The following is an 11177-nucleotide window of genomic DNA, read 5'->3' as shown; positions in this document are numbered from 1 at the left end:
CAGCCCAGAGGCACCTGCTCCTTGAAGCCTCTTCTATGTCCCTGACTGGACATCATGGTACATGACCTAGAATCACGGAAAATTAGGATTGAGAAGGGACATTAGAAGTCACTTACAGGGACTTCCCTGGTGGTGCAGTGGTTAAGAATTTGTCTGCTAATGCAGGGGACACGGGTTCGAGCCCTGGTCTGGGAAGATCCCACATGCTGCGGAGCAACTAAGCCCATGTGCCACAACTACTGAAGCCCGCACGCCTAGAGCCCGTGCTCTGCAACAAGAGAAGCCACTGCAATGAGAAGCCCACGTACCGAAACGAAGAGTAGCCCCCGCTTGCTGCAACTAGAGGAAGCCCGTACACAGCAATGAAGACCCAATGCATCCATAAATAAATTTTAAAAAAAGTTCACTATATATTAAAAAAAAAAATTCACTTACAGATAATCTGATTCCTGGATCTTTCTTATGTCACTTAATACTTTCTATCTTAGTTGGTTTGTTTTCTAAAATGTCTTTTACTTTATTTTTTATTTTATTTTACTTTTTTTTACATCTTTATTGGAGTATAATTGCTTTACAATGGTGTGTTAGTTTCTGCTTTATAACAAAGTGAATCAGTTATACATATACATATGTTTCCATATCTCTTCCCTCTTGCGTCTCCCTCCCTCCCACCCTCCCTATCCTACTCCTCCAGGCAGTCACAAAGCACTGAGCTGATCTCCCTTTTACTTTAAAATGAGGTCTCTCTGGGCCTGTCAACATAGATGTTGTTCCACACATGAATAAACCTAAGTTGAAAGCATGAAACATGATTGGCATAACGTTGGTGCTGGAAAGTGCTTTGCAAATGTTTTACAAGAAATAGATATTACTATTTCAAACCAATATGGCTTCCTGGTGAATGAAAGACCCTTTTGTTCAGTACAGCCCCTTGAGTTAGAATATGCAAAGTGGACTTGGAGTTCAGATTTGGAGCAGGAATTGGAAGAAGTCCAACTGGCGTTCCAGTAGTAGGGTTGAAGGGCCGTCTGGGAGGGAGGAGAAGAGGTGAGGCAAAAATGGATGGACCAGTGAGATGCTGAGAGTTGGGGGTGAGGGGTGACATGGCAGGGAAAGCATCCTCTGGCAACATCTGAGAGTCAAAGTGGGGCATGTCCATGTTCTCATGATGTAACCTTGCCCCCTTCTCCATTTCCTGCAAACCTTGAGTTGGATTTTTGAGCAAAGTGGACAGTTTCCCCAGGAACTCATAGACATCTTGAGAAAGGCATTGATCTTCAACAGGATGTACAATAGAGGTATGAGAAATCCTACCTAGAGCTTAAAAGCAGGGAGACCCCAGCAGATATCTGAGTTACGCAAGATTACTTAATATCTTGGAAATCTATGTATATACAAATAAGTGTTTCTTCTCTACATCATCACCTTGAAATTTACATATTTAAAAACCGGAGATAGAGATAAAATTTATACATAAATAGTCAAATCTCAGCTGTAAAGTACAAAACATCAATTGAGTGCCTTTCATATAGTTTTTGTCTTTCTCTGGTATAAATTTGGATGATGTCATTATTACACAAGAGAACTGAAGATCATCACCAATGTGAAGTGGGGACACTTGGGCAAAAAGATGGTGTTAGTGATATATTATCCCAACAGGTTCCACAGTAAAGTCTGATAAAAAGTTTTCACACCTCATTATACACCCAAAGCAGAATATGGATGTGGCATATCTACAAACCAATCCTGAGCCAGGAGCCTGGTGAAATCTAGGGCTGTGACACTTCCAGTGCCATAGGAGAGAATTACTGCTATGATAAGCTGTGAGACAATCCCTAGCCAGATGGCTTTATTTCTGGAAAGACCTTGTTGGAAGATGAAATTGCTCCAGGTTTTCTTCATGATCAGATATGCTATTTGGTAGTTCATGATGCCAGGGAGAGCAGCTGTGTAGCCTGTACATTATAGGTATTTCCTCTGATACCTCGTCCATTCTTGTCCATAGCAATCGTCCCCATCGTTCATGCTGTTATTCCTCCATTGCTCCAGAGGTTAATGAGAGTGCTGGGCCTAAATCTCCTCCGTGCATACATGGTGACATAGACAACGAAAGCTCCTGGGCTTGCATGAGGCCAGTGTGTTGGCAGGACTACATGGCAAGTGACTTGTTCACCAATCTGTCCATTTTCTTATGGTGGGGTTTCTGGTTCAAAATGACACTTTCAGCTTTCCCATAGGATAGAGCAATAAGGGAGTTAAGTCTGTGCCCAGATTGATGAACGAGATAGTAATGATGCCAGTGATCAGGGAAAGCCCGACAATAGGGTAAATCAAAAAAATGCAAAGCTTGGCAATGTTCTGGGTCAGAGTATAAGCAATAATCTTCTTTAGGTTGTCAAAGATGAGGTGGCCTTCCTCTACCCTGTGGTTAGAGATGCAAAGACATCACTGTCATCCAGTAAGCCTGTGTGGCCTGCATTTTTGGATCCATTAGAACCTGCTACCCTCATGGCAATCCCAACATCTGCATTCTTTAGAGCTGGAGAAGCGTTAAGTCCATCCTCTGTCACGGGAACAAGTGCATCTGTCTCTGACAGCCCACATCAGTGATTGGCTTCTGCTGGAGGGATGTCTGAGCAAAGGTGGTTTCCAAGTACTTGGTTAAGAGCTCATCCAAGGTGCTCTTGATTTATGTCCTTCAGCTCCATACTGGACATCACAGTGGCTTTACCCTATCTGTGTACTTGCTCCATAGCAAGGTTGAGGCTTTTTCAATGTCTTTCACCATCTATCTCACTGTTGGCTGAAATGATACGTGGCAATAGTGTTGGCTGTGAAGGGATGATCACTTGTGACCATAACAACTTTGACCCCAGCACTCTGGTATTTGGTAAGTATCTCAGGCACAGTGGACCGAAGGGGATCAGTCCTTGACAAGAGCCCACAAATCAGAAACTGGAGGTGGGAAAGGTCATGACATCTGTCAAATGAGTAGGCTTCTGGGAACTTGATTGCTGGCAGGAAGAGGTGACAGAAACCCAGAATGGGGCTCCTCCGGAACCCCTAACTCCACGTACATGGTGTGGAAGGCCTTAGCTGTGCTCTCGACCCGAGGCTGCTCTAGGACATCAATAATGATGGTGCTGCACTTCTCTAGGATCTTCTCAGGGGCCCCTGCATCATCGTGAGGCAGCATCTGTCACTGGGGTCATCCATCTCATGTATGGGGGCTGAAATTTGTTGGTAGAATCAAAAGGGATTCCAGGCACTTTGCAGTCTCATTTCCTAATTTCTATCACATCCCCCAAAATGACCTCTGAAAATGACCTCCAACCACAACTTTCTCCATGATGGTTTCTCGTGTCCTTGTTTGAACTCAACTTGGTTATGCAGTGTTATTATCTTGAATAAGGAGGCCCAGATTCCAGAGCTTCAGGCAAGGAGTTGGTTTTTCTGTTCGTCATGTGTCAGCCACATAGATCAGCTTGTCACACCGCACATGAGTTCTGTTGTGAGTCTGAGGGTTGATCTTGTCAGAGCAAATGATAGAGGCGGAACTGAGGTCTTCACTGCTTCCAGGTTCATCTCCAGGCAGTTCTTGGCCACTTGTTTTTCTGTCATTAATGGAGTGACAGTGACAATCACCAGGAGGTCCTCAGGTTCATGGGCCACAGTGACACCAATGAAGAAGGTGGTGGAGTCCAGGGCATACTTCATGGACACTGTGATAACAAAGAAAAGGATGCTGGTGAAGTGGTCACTTCTGCCACAATACAAACAAACGAAGTGCTCAATCTCAGTGGCAATGGCTGTCTTCCTATTGCCAATTCCTGAAGCCATTGAGGCAATCTGTCTGTGTTGGTGATTGTGCCAGTTGCCACACCTTTAAAATAAGTTGTAGAAGAGAAGCCAGTGTTCTTTGTTTCAAGGGGATTGCCATGAGTAAAGTCACGGGAACAGGAGTGGGGCTCAGACCTCCTAGTGAGAGATAAATTATCTGTTTTAGCTCACTGAGAAGCCAGCCACCTGATATCCCTAGGAATTTGGTCTCCACCCTTAATCTCCACCATGTTCCGGACCATTAGCTGCTCTTCAGGGATTGTACTCTCCCTTGCATCCCAGATGACAAAAACTTGGAGAGGAATAATTTACTGAATCTTAACATGATGTTGGTGCTTTTCACTTATTGGAAATAAGCAAATATCACCCCAACCAGAGCAAGCACAGAACCCAAGTACACACTATCTAAGCATGCACACTTATCATTGGAGTACTGAATTCCAAATGCAAGCCAGCATGGAACAGCTCCTGTCCATAGAAGGATGGGGAAGCCCCACACCATCTACTGAGAAATTTGACAATCCCTCATGTATCTTTGAAAGGCCTGAGTGTACTGGGGCTGTCCTGAACCAAAAGCTCTTCAGCTCTCATGCTGGACAGCACTGTATCTCATTTGGACCATAGTTCTCTTCCAATTCCTTATTGCTCAATTTCTGATCATCTAGGTGAATTCTTTCTTGGGTTCCTCTTTCTAGTGATTCTTTATGAGTTCCTAGCAGTTGTACTTCAGGATCTGGTACTTCTCCTGGCCATCCCTACTGGGTGTTTTCTCTATGTCTTTAGTTCCACTGAGCTTCACAGAGTAAGTTTTTGGTGTTGTTTTGCCCATGATGCTGATGACATGGGTGCTTGTGGAATGAAGTTGGTCACAGAAGGGCACAGTTCCAGGGTGTGAGCTGTACTAAGGGCCTGGAACTCAGGGGTCCAGCTGCAGTAGTTTGAGGTGGGAGACCTGAAGGGCCAGTCTCAGACTGGACCCTGCGCTGCTGAAGCCCAGTGGGTTCAGTGCCTGCTCATAGTTTTCTATCTTATTTCTGCTCATTTAAAAATCTACTCTACCAGGTTGAAATCCTCCTGAGAGCAGAGCCTGTGTTTGTTTACCATTGTATTCTCAACACATGGGGATTCAAAATAGATATTTGTTGAATGACTAAATGATCTCATAATTGGGGACCTGTGGGTTTTGGCCATCTCTTGACAAAGTAATATTAGCCTCTGACTAGAAGAGATAAAGCCTGGACGAATGTGCTTCATAAAGAGAGGAACTTGAACTAGGTCAGCATTTCTCAGCTGAAGCCTCTGGAAATCTTTGCAGGGAATGAGGTACACAAGTCAATCTGAGTCTCAGTTTCTGCATCTGTAAAGTCAGGATGAAAATAGGGGAAAGGCAATATTTACCTCTTGGGGTTGTTAGAATTAAATGAGATAATGCACATAGAGCACTTAGAACTATTCCTTGTACTTAGTAAGCACTCAAATTTAGTTATTAATGTTAATATTACAATACATGATCATAATAAAAAAGTAATGTCTTGTAGGGACTCTAGATCCTGTAGCTCTATTTTATTCTATTTGTCAACTATTAACTGCCTATGACACATGAGAAATTGTGGAGGAGGACAAACATTTGTCTGATTTACCATAACTTACTAACCCAGAGATGGTTAGCCACCAGCAGCACCATCTTTGTCCCTGCAGATAGAGTGCTCATTCTAGCTCACGATGACATTTTTGGTAGTTATTGACTTTGGAAGGTTCATATGGTGGTCTTTCAGACACTTCTCAAGAGAAACAAATATATGCATCACCCTTTATGGAGCTCTTTGAAGGAAGGGAACATGTTCCCTTCATCTCATTATCCTGCACACCTAGAACACACAGGAGATGCTAAATACACTTTTTTTTGGTAACATCTTTATTGGAGTATAATTGCTTTACAATGGTGTGTTAGTTTCTGCTTTTTTTTTTTAAACATCTTTATTGGGGTATAATTGCTTTACAATGGTGTGTTAGTTTCTGCTTTATAACAAACGGAATCAGTTATACATACACATATGTTCCCATATCTCTTCTCTCTTGCATCTCCCTCCCTCCCACCTTCCCTATGCCCCTACTCTAGGTGGTGACAAAGCACCGAGCTGATCTCCCTATGCTATGCGGCTACTTCCCACTAGCTATCTATTTTACGTTTGGTAGTGTATATATGTCCATGCCACTCTCTCACTTTGTCACAGCTTACCCTTCCCCCTCCCCATATCCTCAAGTCCATTCTCTAGTAGGTCTGTGTCTTTATTCCTGTCTTACCCCTAGATTCTTCATGACATTTTTTTTCTTCTTAGGTTCCATATATATGTGTTAGCATACGGTATTTGTCTTAGTCTCTTTCTGACTTACTTCACTCTGTATGACAGACTCTAGGTCCATCCACCTCACTACAAATAACTCAATTTCATTTCTTTTTATGGCTGAGTAATATTCCATTGTATATATGTGCCACATCTTCTTTATCCATTCATCCAATGATGGACACTTAGGTTGCTTCCATCTCCTGGCTATTGTAAATAGAGCTGCAATGAACATTTTGGTACATGACTCTTTTTGAATTATGGTTTTCTCAGGGTATATGCCCAGTAGTGGGATTGCTGGGTCATATGGTAGTTCTATTTGTAGTTTTTTAAGGAACCTCCATAGTGTTCTTCATAGTGGCTGTACCAATTCACATTCCCACCAGCAGTGCAAGAGTGTTCCCTTTTCTCCACACCCTCTCCAGCATTTATTGTTTCTAGATTTTTTCATGATGGCCATTCTGACCAGTGTGAGATGATATCTCATTGTAGTTTTGATTTGCATTTCTCTATTGATTAATGACGTTGAGCATTCTGTCATGTGTTTGTTGGCAATCTGTATATCTTCTTTGGAGAAATGTCTATTTAAGTCTTCTGTCCATTTTTGGATTGGGTTGTTTGTTTTTTTGTTATTGAGCTGCATGAGCTGCTTGTAAATTTTGGAGATTAATCCTTTGTCAGTTGCTTCATTTGCAAATATTTTCTCCCATTCTGAGGGGCTACAGTAATCCGGACAGTATGGTACTGGCACAAAAACAGAAATATAGATCAATGGAACAGTATAGAAAGCCCAGAGATAAACCCACGCACATATGGTCACCTTATCTTTGATAAAGGAGGCAAGAATATATAGTGGAGAAAAGACAGCCTCTTCAATAAGTGGTGCTGGGAAAACTAGACAGCTACATGTAAAAGTATGAGATTAGAACACTCCCTAACACCATACACAAAAATAAGCTCAAAATGGATTAAAGCCCTAAATTAAGGCCAGAAACTATGAAACTCTTAGAGGAAAACATAGGCAGAACACTCTATGACATAAATCACAGCAAGATCCTTTTTTTTCTTTTTTTTTTTTGCAGTACGCAGGCCTCTCACTGTTGTGGCCTCTCCCATTGCAGAGCACAGGCTCCGGACGCGCAGGCTCAGCGGCCATGGCTCACAGGCCCAGCCGCTCTGCGGCATGTGGGATCTTCCCGGACCGGGGCACGAACCCGTGTCCCCTGCATCAGCAGGCGGACTCTCAACCACTGCGCCACCAGGGAAGCCCCACAGCAAGATCCTTTTTGACCCACCTCCTAGAGAAAGGGAAATAAAATAAAAATAAACAAATGGGACCTAATGAAAGTTAAAAGCTTTTGCACAGCAAAGGAAACCATAAACAAGACCAAAAGACAACCCTAAATACACTTTTGAATGAATGAATGAATCCTATTCATGGAAGGCATTGATACTGAACATTGGTTCAAAATAATTCAGAATCAGTGGTGATTTAGAAGTGATGGAATTGAACCCCAAAACTTCCTTAGAGACCTTTCCATATGGGGAAGTTCTCATTATGTTATGATGTATCCTGTAACCAACAAACTTGTGCCCACTGAACCCGTTCCAGATTTGGATCCAGCAGCTGCCTCCACAGGGAAGAGAGGGTTAAACATCTGATTTGTTCTAATTAAAAGTCATTCAATCTGGGCTCTGGAGGGACACAGTCTGATGTAACCCTCATCAACTTCATCAACAGGCCATGATACATTTTAAGAGTTGAGCTGATGTGGCTTATCAAGGGCCCTTAGCTACTATGACACCATGGCCTGGCTTGATGCCCTCAGCCAAAGCCAAGTGTTGGGTGGGTAGCTTGGCTCTCTCAATGGCTTGCTTGGCCCACTCTGGTGATATGTGTCAGGGCAGCAAGAATGCATTGCCTAAGCTAGGAATATGGACTGTCTCTGAGGGCTGGAGGAAGAGGGTAATAGAGGGAGGGAGTTCTGATTCCGGTGGTGGAACAAGCGAACAGGTCGTCTAGAAGGACATGTAAGCAGTCCTTGAATCCAGCATCCTTGCTGTTATCCACAGTTACTCACAGTTAACGTATCGTGGGTATTGTTCTAGGGCAGGGAAAGAGTGGAGCCAAACCAGGAGCAAATGACAAGGCACATTCCAGATCTGGTACATAGGTATAAACTTGACCTTGGAATACAGTGGACATGGCTGGGGATGCCATAACTTTATAGGAGGTCCCTAAATTTAATCTTTGGAAAGAGATATGTTCATCCCAAGGATACCTTCAGGGCCCATCTTCGCAAAGAGACACATCCTAATTTGATGATTAGAAGGACACTAGAAGTCCTGTTTTCTCCCCATCCCAGCCTTTCCCCATCCAGGCAAAGAAGGACCACGAATAATCTCATTCCTTTTCCCTTGCTGATTGTTAATTAATTTTAGCTTATGGAAAATTTTTAATAAGAACAGGTTCACCTCACTGAATTGGAATTTGGGCTTGAAAGGCAGGACCTTAGGACTTTGAAAAGTTTTGTAGAAAAGGCATTGTCGTAAGGGCTCCTCTATTACCAAATGCCATTCCCACTGGAGGGAACGAAACCACTCCTCGAAAGTGACTCATCCTGCAGGTGACAAAGTGGCTGTGGTCTAAGTTTCTGGTGCAGTAAGCTTGATACTATGAAGAATATGTTATTTACCCTCTTTGCTCAGCCATCTTAACTTTCTGACATCCCTAGAATATACCAGGATTTTTCCTGCCTACACACTCCACTGCCCTGGTCATTGCACGACTGACTCGTTTTTATTCTTCAAGTCCCTGCTCAAGGTCAGCTTCTCAAAGAAGCCTTCCCTGACCACTCAATGTCTAAAGTAGGTGTTCAGCTCTACCTCCCCCTATATGTTCTAGGACAGCCCTCTAGTTCTTTCTTTTCTGACCCTCTTCACAACTCTAATTGCATTTATGCGTTATTCACTTGTTTGTTGTCCTCAAAGTGTGAGCTCTATGAGGGCAAGCCTGTCTTGTTCACTGCTGTATTTTCAGGGTACAGGACCAACCTATTATAATTAGAATATTTAAGTCTATCATGCACACTTCAGTACTTTCGTAATTTCTGGGGATGTGAGTTGGACCCAGACTCTTAAACTTAAGGTCTAGTTGGGAAGACAGAAAATTTGTCAGTAGCACTTGTGATAAGTGCTTTGAGAGAGGGAGTACAGGGAGCTGCTGGAGAAACACCCAGACAAGTCTGCAGAAGTTAGAGGAGGCTTCCTCCTGGAAAATAGAAGCACTGAGACCCAAAGAAAGTAGAAATTAACCAAAGAAAGAGAGAAAGAGTTCTGGCAGAAGGGATAGCATGTGCAAAGGCCTTGGGGTGGGAAAAATGATGGCACTATTGAGGACCTGGAAGTTTAGTAGGTATAAGAGGGCTAGCAGCAAGAGATGAGGATGGAGACACAGCAGTGCCGAGAGCACAGCATGGTGAAGCTATACTAGATTTGGATTTTATTCTGTAGGACATGGAGAGCTACTGAAGAGTTATAAGCAGAGAGAGGCATGAGTTGATGTTCACTTTTGAAGGATCACTCTGCTTTGTGGGGAGCAAGGGATTGGAGGAGCAAGACTAAAGAAAGGGTAAACATATAAGGGTATATTGGTGGCCCAGGAGAGCAAAGATGGCAGCCTGGGCTAGGAAGGTAGCTTTGGGTATGAAGAGCATAGGAATGGTTCATTAATATTTAGGAGCAGGGTCTAAAGATAGATGATTGACTACGAGGGAAAGTGGACTGCTGGAGTGCTTAGTGAGGCTTTGGTAGAGATAAGGATGAGGCCCATTTTACTTGGGCATCTGTGTGGGTGGTGATGGCATTCATGGAGATGGGAGAGCCAGGGGGAGGAGACATACCAAGTATGTCACCACCTTTGAGCCACCCTTTCTTTTCTCTTTCCCTTGGGAAATTCCAACTGCCCTAGAGACTAAGTGCCGTCTCCTTCTTGACTTTCCCTCTGAACCCTCCTCTGAACCATAACACCAGGAACTAGCCCATAGCCTTTGCCACTTGTGTATGTTGCTATGAATTATTTTATCCAAGTTAGTCTTGTCTTTCCAACTAGGTGCTGTGCTTATTGGTGGCAGAACAATTTGTCTCAGTGACTGCCATGGGGCTAAGTACATGGCAGATGCTCAGTCCTTGGGGACTGTGTTTGTCAGCCTTCTACAGAGAAACAGAACAAATAAGATGTGTCTATATAGAAAGAGATCTTTGTAAGGAATTGGCTCAGGCAATTATGGAGGCTGGCAAGTCCAAAATCTGCAGTGTGGGCTTGCAGGCTGGAGACCCAGGAAGAACTGATGGTGCAGATGAATTCTGAAGGCAGTCTGCTGAAGAATTCCCTCTTACTTGGGGAGGCAGCTCTTTTTGTTCTATGCAGGCCTTCAAGGGATTGGATGTGGCCCACCTATATTATGGAGGGCAATCTGCTTACTCAAATTTAAATGTTAATCTCATCTAGAAGCACCCTTCAATTGTTATAAGGAGTTAATGGGTCAAATATTTCTAAGGCACTTGGAGTGGTGTCTGGCACATAAGAAATACTGTGTAAAGCTGCATTCAATGAATAAAACCTGTCCAAAAAAAAAAAAAAAAACAAACAACAACAACCATGCCCTTCAAGTTGACACACAAATTCACTGTTACAGGGACTATAAGAGTAATTTTATGCAAATCATGATCATGCTTTTAGGCTAAATGAGTGGTCAGGTTGGCAAGGCTATAACTTCTTGGGTTTCACAGGCTTATATAGTAAAGTTGAAAGAGAATGCCTGGGCCCAGAGAGGTGAAGTGATTTTCCCAAGTTCACCTAGCAAGGTACTGCCAGTAGTGGAACCCAGGTTTCTAGACATCTAGAAACATTTGCATTTTTTCTACTGCATCTCACAATGGACAGTGTGTGTGTGTGTGTGTGTGTGTGTGTGTGTGTGTGTCCCTGTCAAG

At 43.3% G+C, this 11177-nt stretch overlaps 1 pseudogene; it reads right to left on the bottom strand.

Moving 5' to 3' along the window:
- Positions 1–1595: 1595 nt before the first annotated feature.
- LOC101283117 (potassium-transporting ATPase alpha chain 2-like) lies at positions 1596–4669 on the bottom strand (annotated as a pseudogene).
- Positions 4670–11177: the final 6508 nt, after the last annotated feature.

This window comes from Orcinus orca, chromosome 7, assembly GCF_937001465.1.
Source record: "Orcinus orca chromosome 7, mOrcOrc1.1, whole genome shotgun sequence".
Lineage (NCBI taxonomy): Eukaryota > Metazoa > Chordata > Mammalia > Artiodactyla > Delphinidae > Orcinus > Orcinus orca.
The sequence above is the reverse complement of the archived record's forward strand: the minus strand, read 5'-3'. Positions and strand labels throughout refer to the sequence as shown.